This window comes from Stenella coeruleoalba (genome assembly GCF_951394435.1).
Source record: "Stenella coeruleoalba genome assembly, chromosome: 7".
In the NCBI taxonomy this organism is placed as follows: Eukaryota; Metazoa; Chordata; class Mammalia; order Artiodactyla; family Delphinidae; genus Stenella; species Stenella coeruleoalba.
The window spans coordinates 42,645,202-42,658,279 of NC_137153.1; the positions used below are offsets into that span (position 1 = coordinate 42,645,202).

Genomic DNA, 13,078 nt, shown 5'->3' on the forward strand with positions numbered 1-13,078 from the left:
AACAATACTGTCTTGTATACTTAAAGCTGCTATGAGAGTAGAGCTTTCATGTTCTCACCATAACAACACCACAAAAAAGGGAATTCCCTGGCAGGCCAGTGGTTAGGACTCTGTGCTTCCACTGCAGGGCACAGGTTTGATCCCTGGTCGGGGAACAAAGATCCCTCCTGCAGGCCACACAGTGCCACCAAAACAAACAAACAAACAAAACCCCCACAAAATGGTAATAATGTAAAGTGAAGGACTTGTTAACTAACCCTATTGTGTAAACATTCAGCAACATATATGTGTATCAAATCATCACATTGTATATCTTAAATTTATACAATGTTATATGTCAGTTATATCTCATCAAAGCTGGAGAAAAAAAGAATTGACATATCTGTTTCCCTAATAGATTATGAAAGCCTTGAGGACAGAATCTGATTCATTGTCTCCCATTGTCCAATTTAGTCTCAGGCATGTATTTAATAGGCAACAATAATTGTTCATCAAAGGGGCAGCCTAGGGAGAGGAAAGCATAACAGCTAATCTCTCTGGGCCTCAGATCCTCCTTTTCACAATAAGGATAATGTTTCCTTGCCTGCCAGGAAGCTGAAGGAGATGAGCTCACAAGTCATTTCCCAGATCCATGACCTAACGTCACAATTTCCCCTAGAGCAGAGCCCGGTATCAGAAATGTTGAGAAGCACTGTGGTTTTGTCCTTCATCCCAAAGACATTTGATCTTACTTTAAGAAGCCAACAGGTGTAGCCATTCTGTCCCTGCAAAAGGCCATACTGAGCTATCTTTGGCCCGGAACAAGGCCCAGGCTGCTGGGAGATTAGTGTTTGGCTGGCGGAATGTCAGGGAAGGTCTGGGCTGAACAGGTTATTAAGCCCCCGCCTTCCCCTGCCAGTGTGCTATGGGAGGTGCACTTTCTTCCACAGCCAGGCTGGGAATTTTCCTCATCCTTGTCAGAGCAGATTTCTCCTGGCGACTACCATGTGCATGTTCTTGGAAGCCCAATAGGAAAGTTTTGCTTAAGTTTACTCAGGAACTGAAAATTGACAGGCAAGTGAGTGCTGAGTGAAAATATTCTTTCTTTAGCGAGCACAGCTGCCCACCCTCAAGTTGGCAGAACTGGCACCATATCAGCAGAGGATCTGAGGGGGTGGCCTCCTCATCTAAAATATCCACCCCTCCACCTGTCATTCCACCATTAGATCTTAATTCCTCAGCGTCTCTAAGGAGGCTTTTCTGCTTCTAGAAACCCATTTGACATTCCAATTCCTCTGGAAAGTGCATTTTAGCTGGGATTAGTAATAGGAAGAAATAAATTCCTTAGCTTAGCATCAAGATACTATACAATCAGATGCTACTGACCTCTATAATTTTATCATCCACTACACTGACCCCCAAAGAACACTCCCTTTAGCCAAACTATTCTTTGAGGCTACCTTGCGTTTATTTCCCCCTCTGCCTGCTGTTCACACAATTTCCCCTGCCTGGAATATTTGGCAACCCACCTTCCCCTAGTCTGTCTCTCTTCCTTTTCTTTTTCTTTCTTCTTTTTTTTAATGGCTGCGTCAGGTCTTAGTTGAGGCATGCGGGATCTTTCGTTGCGGCTCACAGGCTTCTCTCTAGTTGTGGCGTGCTGGTTTTCTCTCTCTAGTTGTGGCGAGTGGGCTCCAGAGTGCATGGGCTCTGTAGTTTGCAGCACGTGGGCTCTCTCATTGAAGTGCGCAAGCTCAGTAGTTGTGGCGCACGGGCTGCATTGCCCCACTGCATGTGGGATCTTAGTTCCTGCACCAGGGATTGAACCCGTGTCCCCTGTATTGGAAGGCGGATTCTTTACCACTGGACCACCAGGGAAGTCCCTCTCTTCCTTTTCTCAGTAGACATTTATTTATCACCTACTACAGTGAAGCACTGTGTCAGGTTTTTTGTTTTTAATTGTTCACAGAGCCCAGAGCAAAGCTAGGCACATAGTGGGCAAACAATAAACCCAAGGTCAAACTTGCCTTGTATTCTTTCCATCTCTAGAATTTGCTGAGTTATAATTTGGACATGCAGGTGGGTATGTATTGGTTTCTGCATCTCCCTTGTAAGCAAAACATAGAAGTGAAGGGCTCCCCTTGTGGCACAATGGTTAAGATTCCGCCTGCCAATGCAGGGGACACGGGTTTGAGCCCTGGTCCGGGAAGATCCCACATGCCATGGAGCAACTAAGCCTGTGCGCCACAACTACTGAGCCTGTGCTCTAGAGCCTGCAAGCCACAACTACTGAAGCCTGCGCACCTGGAGCCCGTGCTCTGCAATAAGAGAAGCCACCGCAATGAGAAGCCCTTGCACCGCAACGAAGAGTAGCCCCCGCTTGGTGCAACTAGAGAAAGCCCGCACACAGCAATGAAGACCCAACACAGCCAATAAATAAATAAATAAAATATATAAAAAAAAGTGAAAAACAGAATTTTAAAAGATAACCATTGAAAGTATCACTCTTCATTTAAAAAATACTGAGTATGCCTGCTATGAGCTAGAAATTCAGACATGAAAAGACATGCTCCCCTTGTCTCTAGAAGCTTACAGTCCCATGGGGAGGGGCAGGCAAAAACACTAATGATTTTGGAGAAAATAAAGCACTATGTTTGGAGTTAGGGAGACCTGGGTTTTAATCCTGACTCTGCAACTTGTTAGCAGTATGTTTTGAATTAACTCTTTCTGAGGAGTGATGATGATGATGATGATGATGGTACTTCAGAGTTGCTGTGGAAAAGTAAAGTAATTTCTATAAAACATCTTGCACTGGGCACTTCACATGGGCTCAATAAATATTCGTTTTCCTTCTTTTCTCTTTAAACCACAAGTATTTACAGAGTCACTCCTCTGAGTCTCATGAGGGCTAGACCATGAGGGAATTTAGAACAAGTACCAGCTGTGATTTTCTGCTAATTTATAGTCTGTTAGAGTAGCAAGATCCACACATATGAAGAGTTAATAATACTGTGAGACTGGATTAAGGAGGGCTGGGATTCCCTGGAGAGGTGGGCCTGGAGAGGAGGTGAGATCTACGTTGTGGAAGTGTAGGTATTGGGCGGATAGTGAAGGTAGGGAGTCATGAAGGTCTTGCAATGCAGGAGTGGAGGGGCTCCAATGGGTAGGAGAGATAAATAAAGTGGAGCAGGTAGTACGAACTGGACTGTGGAGGGCTTTGAGAAAAAATCAGAGTTATTTTATGCTTATTTTCAAAGTACCGTGTTGATTTTTGAACACAGAAGTGGTGTGTTTTAAAAATATAATTTCTCTATACATGTAAAACGTACTTAATCTATAAAGGATGGATATACAATTGTCTTTGAAGGAGACATTTATGCATTAAGTGAGGTCTCTGACCTTGAGGACCAATGAAGGTTGGGTACAAGGTGTGTGTGGGGTGTCCTATTCTTTTTTTTTTTTTTTTTATTCAAACAGGGTGTCCTGTTCTTCATCAGACAGTAATGGTCCTAGGTCTTTCTACTTCCCCAACTATGCAATTACCAGAATGAAAACAAATCTCTTCCAAGGGGAAGGAAGGCAATTCTTTGCCAGTCCATATTCTTCCTGCTTAGTAGTGCTCTAACATCCCATGTGTACTAGTTTGTTAGGCCTGCTCTAGGACAGTACCGTAGACTGGGTGATTTAAACAACAGAACTCTCACAGTTCAGGAGAAGTCCAAGATCAAGGTGTTGGCAGCATTGTTTTTTGTTTTTTTTCCTGAGACTTCTCTCCTTAGCTTACAGATGGCTATCTTCTCCCTTTATCTTCACATGGTCTTTCCTCTCTCACTAATGTTCTTATAAGGACCTAAGTCATATTGGATTACTGCTCACCCCAGTGACCTCATTTAACCTTAATTACCTCTTTAAAGAAACTGTCTCCAAATACAGTCACATTCGGTAATACTACTAGTGGTTAAGACTTCAGCATATGAATTTGAAGGAGCCATAATTCAGCCTGTAACGCCACCCTAGAAATTCAGTCTTCTCTTGTAAGTTATTATATTCATATTTATATATCTTGGAGTCCTCTCTTAAAGCATACAGCTTTCAATATCCCAGCTCTAAATGCTTTGTTCAAACTTTTTTTTTTTTTTTTTTGGCTGCGCTGCGGGGCATGAGGGATCTTAGTCCTTAGTTTTCTTAGTTCCCTGACCAGGGATCAAACCCGCACCCCTTGCAGTGGAAGCGTGGAGTCTTAAACACTGGATTGCCAGGGAAGTCCCTGTTTAAACATTTTTTAAATCATAAAAGACTTGAGTATTAAAGGTAATTTGAAAATACAGAAGTGAAAATGAGAAAATATTAGCTACAATCCCATTATCTAAACATGGTCCATATTAATATTCTTTTGATGTATTTTTATAGCTTTTCCTATGCACAGTGTTCTTACATAGTTACATTCACTCAGCAGATTTGGTTCTGGCTTTTTATACCTAGCAGTATATAGCCAGCATTTCCCCATGTCCTGGCATGTTCTTTGTAAATGTTATTTATAAAGACTGCATAGTGTGGGATCTAGTAAGAATGCCATAATTTACTTAACCATTCCTCTACAGTCAGACGTGGAAGATGCTTCCAATTTTTTGCTGTTATAAATAAAGCTGTGAGAAACGTTTTTTTCCGCATAACAATTTTTCCATATTTAAAATTATTTCCTTAGGGCAGAGTACCAGAATTGCTTTGGATGAAGGAGTTTTAATATAACTTTTTGCTTTCCAAAGGGTTTATGCCAACATATATTTCTATTAGGCAAATAAGAGAGTGCCTCTTTTATGAAACACTGATTAGCATTAAGTAACACCATTATTTTCACTCTTTATTAATTTGGTAGGCAAAATGCATATTATTGTTATAACTTTCAACTTAAAGAAAGATGTTTGTGAGTCAAACATCTTCCCATATGTTTGTTGATGGGCTCTATTCCCTCTTTTAGGAATTGTTGGTAGGCTTTGTCCTATTATCTACAGAAATTTCAGGTTCTCAATTTGTATGAGCTTTTTTTAAAAAAATATATTTACCTATTAATTTATTTGTTGCACTCGGTCTTAGTTGCGGCAGGCAGGTGCCTTAGTCACGGCTCCAGGGCTCCTTAGTTGTGGCAGAGTGAGCTCCTTAGTTGTGGCATGTGAACTCTTAGTTGCAGCATGCATGTGGGATCTAGTTCCCTGACCAGGGATTGAACCCAGGCCCCCCCTGCATTGGGAGTGCGGAGTCTTATCCACTGCGCCACCAGGGAAGTCCCTGTACGTGGTTGTTTGTTTGTTTGCGGTACGCGGGCCTCTCACTGTTGTGGCCTTTCCCGTTGCAGAGCACAGGCTCCGGACGCGCAGGCTTAGCGGCCATGGCTCACGGGCCTAGCCGCTCCACGGCATGTGGGATCTTCCTGGACCGGGGCACAAACCTGTGTCCCCTGCATCGGCAGGCGGACTCTCAACTACTGTGCCACCAGGGAAGCCCATGTACGAGGTTTTTTAATGGTAAAAATATTAGACATTCAAAAATTTGTTTCCTCCATCTATTATCTTTTTTCTAATGTTACATAAAGAAGTTTTCTATTTAAGAGTTGTTTTATCTGTTGATTGCTTCCTTTCTGCTTCTCCATGGCTTGAATATTTATTTGTTTCCTTCAAGCCTTTCTATTTTATTTATTTATTTAAATTAAAATTTTAAAATTTATTTATTTTATTTTGGCTACACTGGGTCTTCGTTGCGGTGTGTGGGCTTCTCTAGTTGCAGTGTGCAGGCTCTCTAGTTGTGGTGTGTGGGCTTAGTTGCCCCATGGCATGTGGGATTTTAGTTCCCTAACCAGGGATCAAACCCATGTACCCTGCATTGGAAGGTGGATGCTCAACCACTGGACCACCAGGGAAGTCCCAAGGTTTCTATTTTAAAAATATGACAGTTCTTGTTCACTAAATCAGGCTGTTTTTTTTGACTAAACCAAGCTGAGTGGCGGCTTGGTTTAGTGGAAAGAGCAGGCTTTGAAGTCATAGTTTAGAATACTGGGTCTGCTATTTAAGGTGTCCTCTCCTCTCTGTTCTGTAAAATCTGAATATCTACCTTGAATATTTGTAATTGGGATAAAAATAAGATGGACATATATATAGCACTGTGCCTGAAGACAATAAATATTTACCGCCTTATCTTTAAACCATTTTGGTACAGAGTGCAGTGTAGCTCTAAATCTTTCCCCCAGATTGGTAATAAATTGTCTCACTACTTACTTTTTTTTTTTTAATATTTATTTATTTATTTGGCTGCGCCGGGTCTCAGTTGCCCCAGGCAGGATCTTCGTTGCCGCATGGGGGATCCTTTTTTTTTTTTTCAGTTGTGGCATGCAGACTTCTTAGTTGTGGCATGAATGCAGGATCTAGTTCCCCAACCAGGGATCGAACCCAGGCCCCCTGCACTGGAGCTCGGAGTCTTACCCACTGGACCACAAGGGAAGTCCCATCTCACTACTTACTGTTTTTTTCTTTTTATTTATTTAGTTTTGGCCGCATTGGGTCTTCATTGCTGCGCGTGGGCTTTCTCTAGTTGCAGTGAACGGGGGCTACTCTTAATTGTGGTGCACGGGTTTCTCATTACGGTGGCTTCTCTTGTTGCAGAGCACGGGCTCTACGCGCGCAGGCTTCAGTAGTTGTGGCACGCAGGCTCAGTAGTCGTGGTTTATGGGCTCTAGAGCACAGGCTCAGTAGTTGTGGCACACGGGCTTAGTTGCTCTGCGGCATGTGGGATCTTCCCGGACCAGGGCTCGAACCCGTGTTCCCTGCATTGGCAGGCGGATTCTTAACCACTGTGCCACCAGGGAAGTCCGTTCCTTACAATTCTTATGGTCCAATTATTTTCTGAGGACTTTCATAGGCAGTATCTTGTATGAACCTGACAATGCATTATAAAGTAAGCAGAATTTAGCTCCTTTATATAGATGAAGAAACAAGTTTAGAAAGGACAAGTTATTAATTAGTAGAGTTAGGAAGGAACTGGACTTTTAATTTTATTTATTTATTTATTTATTTTTGGCTGTGTTAGGTCTTCGTTTCTGTGCGAGGGCTTTCTCTAGCAGCGGAGAGCCGGGGCCACTCTTCATCGCGGTGCGCAGGCCTCTCACTGTCGCGGCCTCTCTTGTTGCAGAGCATAAACTCCAGACGCACAGGCTCAGTAGTGTGGCTCACGGGCCTAGTTGCTCCACGGCATGTGGGACCTTCCCAGACCAGGGCTGGAACCCGTGTCCTCTTAATTGGCAGGCAGATTCTCAACCACTGCGCCACCAGGGAAGCCCAGGAACTGGGTTTAAAGAAACAAGGCACAACAGTGTTACCAGGGAGTCTTTTTGGCTATTCCACACAGGTCTCACACAGACTCATTCACACATTAACTGTTTGTTTACTACTTTCAAAGGTCAGCATGCCCACACAGCTTAGCTGGCTCTGGGCATAAACATACCTCAGAAACTGACGGTATATTGTAAATTGTCATTGTCACTGTACTAATTTTCAGCCAAACAAACAGCATATGGTCCTCTGGTTAATAACACATTCACATCTCTTGTGGAAAAATCTTCATGAGAGGCCAAATTTTAATCAGAAGGTTGTTGGTGACATGGAAATTTCAGGGTATCTTTATGACTAATAGGCATGGAGCCCCCATTTCTATCTGCCAAATGCAGAGATCTGCCAAAGGGACCAAAATATTCCATGTGCCGGTCAGGTCACCCTTTTCCCTGCATGGTGTACATTTTTGCTTAAGGTTTTTTTTTTTTTTTAAAGATTCTATATAGACCATTCTTTCCGAGTTATCACATTCTTCATGCAGGGTATACTGTATTTGATTATGACCATTTATTTTACTGTAAGTGAGTAGATTAGGTTTGAATTGTGATTAGCTTTATCTAGGTTGTGACAATTCTTTGGAATTTATACACTTTGATTCTACCTTCCTAAATGTCAGCCACCTATTACTGACTTTTTCTGAAATGGGCCTCATTTAAAAATGACTGATTTCACTCACCTACCTTAGGTACAGACTTGAAAATAAAAAACCCAGGCTTCTGAGAATTTCTCCAGTGTATTTTCCATCACATTAAAATGCTCTCACTTCAGTCCAGCCAAGAGCAATTAAACAAAAACTAGTGAAAGGGATGGTGATGTTCTTTGCAGTTACAGGATGTGAAATTAGTTTCAGAGTCGATGTCTCAGTCAGGCTGGGTAGAACAGGGTGGTAGTAATATCCCTTAGGAGAGATTATTTTGAGAGGATAGTTCTATTGCATCCAGGTGCAATAGAACTGAATATTGCAAAGAATAACTTTATTCAGTGAGGTTTTAGGACTTTGACGCCCTTATTTTTCCCACTGATCCTAGGTCTTAGGTAGGACTTCCTCCTTGATGAATGATAATTTAGTGAAAGCACCCAGTGCAGTAAGCCTGGAATAGAAAGACAGATTAAAAAAATATTTATTTAGGTCTGTGTTAGGTTTTCGTTGCTGTGCGTGGGCTTTCTCTAGATGTGGTGAGCAGAGGCTACTCTTTGTTGGGGTACACGGGCTTCTCATTTGCGGTGGCTTCTCTTGTTGCAGAGCATGGGCTCTAGGCGCGTGGGCTTCAGTAGTTGTGGCATCAGTAGTTGTGGCACACAGGCTTAGTTGCTCTGCGGCATGTGGGATCTTCTCGGACCAGGGATTGAACCCGTGTCCCCTGCATTGGCAGGCAGATTCTTAACCACTGCCCCACCAGGGAAGCCAGACAGATGTTTTAAAATATATTAACGAGAGGAAATTGAGGTCTGGAGAGGTAACATAGCATGTACAAGCTAACACATGGTCTCTGGTCTCTCTCTTTTTAAAATAAATTTATTTATTTTTGGCTGCGTTGGGTCTTCGTTGTTGCGTGCAGGCTTTCTCTAGCTGTGGTGAGAGGGGCCTACTCTTCCTTGCGGTGAACGTGCTTCTCATTGCGTGACTTCTTTTGTTGCGGAGCACGGGCTCTAGGCATGCGGGTTTCAGTAGTTGTGGCACTTGTGCTCGGTAGTTGTGGCTCGTGGGCTCTAGAGTGCAGGCTCAGTAGTTGTGGTGCACGGGTTTAGTTGCTCCGCGGCACGTGGGATCTTCCTGAACCAGGGATTGAACCTGTGTCCCCAAAATTGGCAGGTGGATTCTTAACCACTGTGCCACCAGGGAAGTCCCTGGTCTCTCTTTTCTTAAAAGTTAATCTTTAATTAAAACACCAGTACTACTCCGTGTAGAAAATTAAAACATTATAGATTTGACTAGCACCCTCAATCACAACCCTCTTTCCCACTTCTCAGATACAGCTGTTATCAGGTTTGTATACATCCTTTTGGAAGTGTTTTCTTATGCTCTTTTCATCAAGTCTTTGCTTCTCAAGGGTAATTTTCATCTTAGACTCTCCCACACCTTTCGGTAGGGCAGGAATACAAAAAGGAGAAAGACTGAATTGACCAGACAAAATCCTAGCTTACTGTCAAAAGAGAGATAAGATACATCTACACATGAATGGTCATGATAATAAGTTGTTTGTTAAAGGCACAGCCTGAGCATTCTTTGATCAATGCAGATGAATAACAAAGGCTTCCCCTGAACTGAGCAGGACATTAAGGTTTCAAGTGTTTTTCATCAAGTAATTTAATCTGTAACTAGTCTATTATTGAAACTAGCAAGTTAGTAATTAGCATAGTGCTCTACACAAAGATCACTCACTATATGCTAACTCCCTTCTCACCTTTACTTAGACATGTTGTGCCCAAAGGATGCATACAGGGTGTGAAAATAATTACTAATACTTACTGAAGGTTTATTCTGTGCCAAAGTGGTAGTTCACGTAATCTCATTTAATTTCACAAGCAGGTGAAGTGGTGTTATCACAAAGAAAAGCTCGAATTGAGGTAAGGCCTGGTGGACTCCAAAGTTCGTGTGTCTAACCAGTCTCAGATACTGCCTTTGAGGATCAAATAGGCCAGTAAATGAGAAAATACTTTAAACTCTAAAATACTATGCTACAATTATAAACCATTATCTTCTTTTTATGCCTAATTCCTGGAGTTAAAACAGGTGAGGTCATTTTGCAAGGCGGGTTATTCATTGTTTGGAGATAGAAAACCTGGTTTGGGTCTCTTCAGCCAGCAAACCGAATGATTTCCCTACGCTTAAAACCGGGACAATCCCTTCCTCAAAGAGTTGATTCTGTGATTTAATAACAGTGGTTGTATAAACGACCGACAACGAGTGGGCTTTCAATAAATGTGTTTTCAGGCATAAGGGGCTTGGGGGTGCAGAATTCGAGCCCACATTCAACAGGGCCGACGCTGCGAGGCTCCTCCCGCCCAGTGGAGGTGCTGCTTGAAGCCAGGTGGGTGCCGCGGCAACCTTCGCGGGCCGTTGGCATTTTCCCGCGCAGGAGGGCGGGGCGGAGCGTGGGCCCGGCAACGTGGTACCGGAACCCCACGCCCCCGCCGGGACTACATCTCCCAGTAGGAACCACGCTCAGCCACCTGGCGGTGTCCACGGTTATTAGTCTCAGATGCTAACCCTGTCCACTTTCCGTCTCGGCCTTCCGTCGGTCCGAAGTCACAGGCGCACCATCTACGAACACGGGAGGGAAAGGATGTGGTGGTGGGTGCCTTTGCTGTGCAGCAGGTTGGGAGTCGTGGCCCCCTCGCACAACGTTTGGGAGGCTAGGGTCGTCTTGAGTGGTTGAACTATATCACGTGACGGGGGGAAACCGGCCGCAGGGGAGTGACCTGCGGTGCCTTGAGAGGTCATCACAGAGCGACAACGCTGCTCTTGTGGGCATCCTGGATGCTGTGGGTAGTACGTCCCTGATAACTCCGAGTATGAGAAACTCCGTTAAATCTCCCTTGTTGGCTCCATCCGCGTACCTCCCCGCTCCACCTCGGAGCTGTTGGCCTCGCCTGGTGGGCGTCGGGGGCGGCTGAAGGAAGCGACGCGCTCTGTGGGCGGGCTGATGAGCTACCGCAGCGAGCTAAGTGCAGCGGCCCCTCCTTCGCGCGTGACGTAGAGGTCACGTGACAGGTCGGACCGCCTCTGCCGCCGCCGCCGCTTTGTAAGAGGCACATTGGCAGGTAACGAACGGCGGCGGCGGCGGTGGGTCCCGAGTCCAGCGAGAGCAGCTGCGGTAATTGCCACCCTCTCTCTCTCCTTTCCCGTTCCAGGTCGCTGAGCGCTGCAGCTTGCGCTTCGTAGTCCTGGGTTCAGCTCTTCTTTCCTCCAGACTCCTTCATACTGCCCCAGCGCCCACCGTGAGGTCTGGCCGAGCTTCCCTCGCCGGCTTCGTGCGTCCTCAGTTTGCCCAGGCCTGGGTGCTGTCCTTCCTCTCCCCCGCGGGTTGTCCTGTGCTCCTTCCTGCCTACCCGGATCCTTGGCGGCCCGGCTCCACCCAGCCCCAGGGGGCGCCTACCCCTCCCCCCCGTCGGGTTTCTGCCCTGGAGGGTGTGGTTTTCTCTCCCACCGTTGTCCCTCCCTGCCTGTCCGCTCGCGCTCCCGCGCCACGCTGTCGCTGACCACCTTTCCGCTTTCACGCCTGTCTCTAGTCCTGGGACTGGACATCTCAGAGCCCAACTTCTACACTCTCTAGCCTTTCCCGGCTACCCGGAGGCAAAGTTCAGTTCTGTTTCTCCTCATTCTGGAAGGCTTTGGTGTCGGACACTTGGGACTCAGTTTTCCTCCTCAGTCCTAGTTTCTGTAGTCTGGCTGTGTCACAGTTGTTCTTTAGCGTAGGTTTGAGAGGGGCTTTGTAATTAAAGCGCTCTCTTTTATAACATTATTCCAAATGTTATTTTTTAATTGGTGCATTGCATCTCAGTTTTCTTTGCCGTGGAATCGCTTTCCCACTCTGCTTTCCCACCTTTTCCCCTGGATTTTCAATCTAATTAGTTGTCCAGGCATTTCAGGTGCCATCACTAAACTCACCACTCTGGTCTTCGTTTATCCTTGTTCTCTCTAGGAGTTGATTCCATCATTATTCCTGTTATTTCCTGTTTGACATAGCCCTGTAGTTTACTTCCACCTCTGTTGGAGATTGTTTCTACTTGTATCCGAGGTGTCTCCACCAGTATTTAGGCTTACTTTCTTCTGCTCTTCTGTGCCCTAACAATTGAGAGCTGAGGTCTCCATAAGATATCCAAAGATCATCTTTTATTTGAAGGGCATATAATTCACTTTTTGGGTGAACCCAGTTATTTTATATTTTCTCTTCGATTATGATAGTAATTTTTTAAACCAAGGGGTATGTCAGTAGTTAGTGTGTTCCTCACTTTTCACCATGAATTGTACATTCGTAATTTTTAGTGTCAGTTTGTCTAACAAAAGTGGAAGGAAGGTGAACATAATACCTAAGCTCTCCTATATCCTGGGGATTGGGTGACTCGGGTGGTGTCTGTCTCAGGAAAGGGAATAAATTCCACTCTCCGGAGATGGTAGGGTCTTCCAGTGCACCAGCGTCTCTTACCTACCTGCAGAGCCCCTTGGTTAGGGCTATCCTCCCATTGCTGTGGAGCCTTCACTTATCATTAGGCAGAAGTGATTAGTTCTCCCCACACTACGTTTCTGCTCGCTTGCAATGTGTTCCTCCTGGTTTTTCCTCCTTAAGGCTAGTTCACATGTGTAGTGAGATTTTTCCCCCGCCCCTGTCCTCTTGCTTCCCACAGCTCTGATTTTCTCCACCTGCTTCCTTGTTGTTTCTGACCTTAGATAATTAAAACGATTGAGAGAAGGCAGGTTTTTGTTGTGATTGAAATATGACTGGAAGTGGTGCCATGGGAATGAGGCCATGGGAAAGGGTTGTGGTAGTTGCCCCTCCTGCCTATTTCCTGCTGCTCTGGTTTCCTCTGGCCTCTCTCTTTAAATGTGGGAGGGACCAGCAGTAGTCACATGGAGCTGCCTTTAGAACCAGGCTGAAACAACAGTTAACACCTCTGCTTCCCTTTCCTCGTTAACTGGTGCAGCCTGTGCCGTGCTCACTAGGAGTGTCTCTTGGTATTAGCCTGAGTGACTTTTATTGTTTGGTGAGAAATGGTAGGAG

The 13,078-nt window shown here is 44.9% G+C and overlaps 1 protein-coding gene across 11 annotated transcripts in view; it reads left to right on the forward strand.

Annotated features, from left to right (window-relative positions):
* The first annotated feature begins 11,076 nt into the window (after positions 1-11,076).
* UBAP2 (ubiquitin associated protein 2) overlaps positions 11,077-13,078 on the forward strand; it is a 115,786-nt gene continuing 113,784 nt past the window's right edge. For 10 of the 11 annotated variants that reach the window (XM_079926150.1, XM_079926145.1, XM_079926155.1 and 7 more), the window contains exon 1: positions 11,077-11,173. The gene's annotated coding sequence lies outside the window, so the exon portion shown is untranslated. Of the gene's footprint in view, positions 11,174-11,686; positions 13,072-13,078 lie in introns of those variants that run through there. The other variant, XM_079926152.1, reaches the window with a different exon arrangement.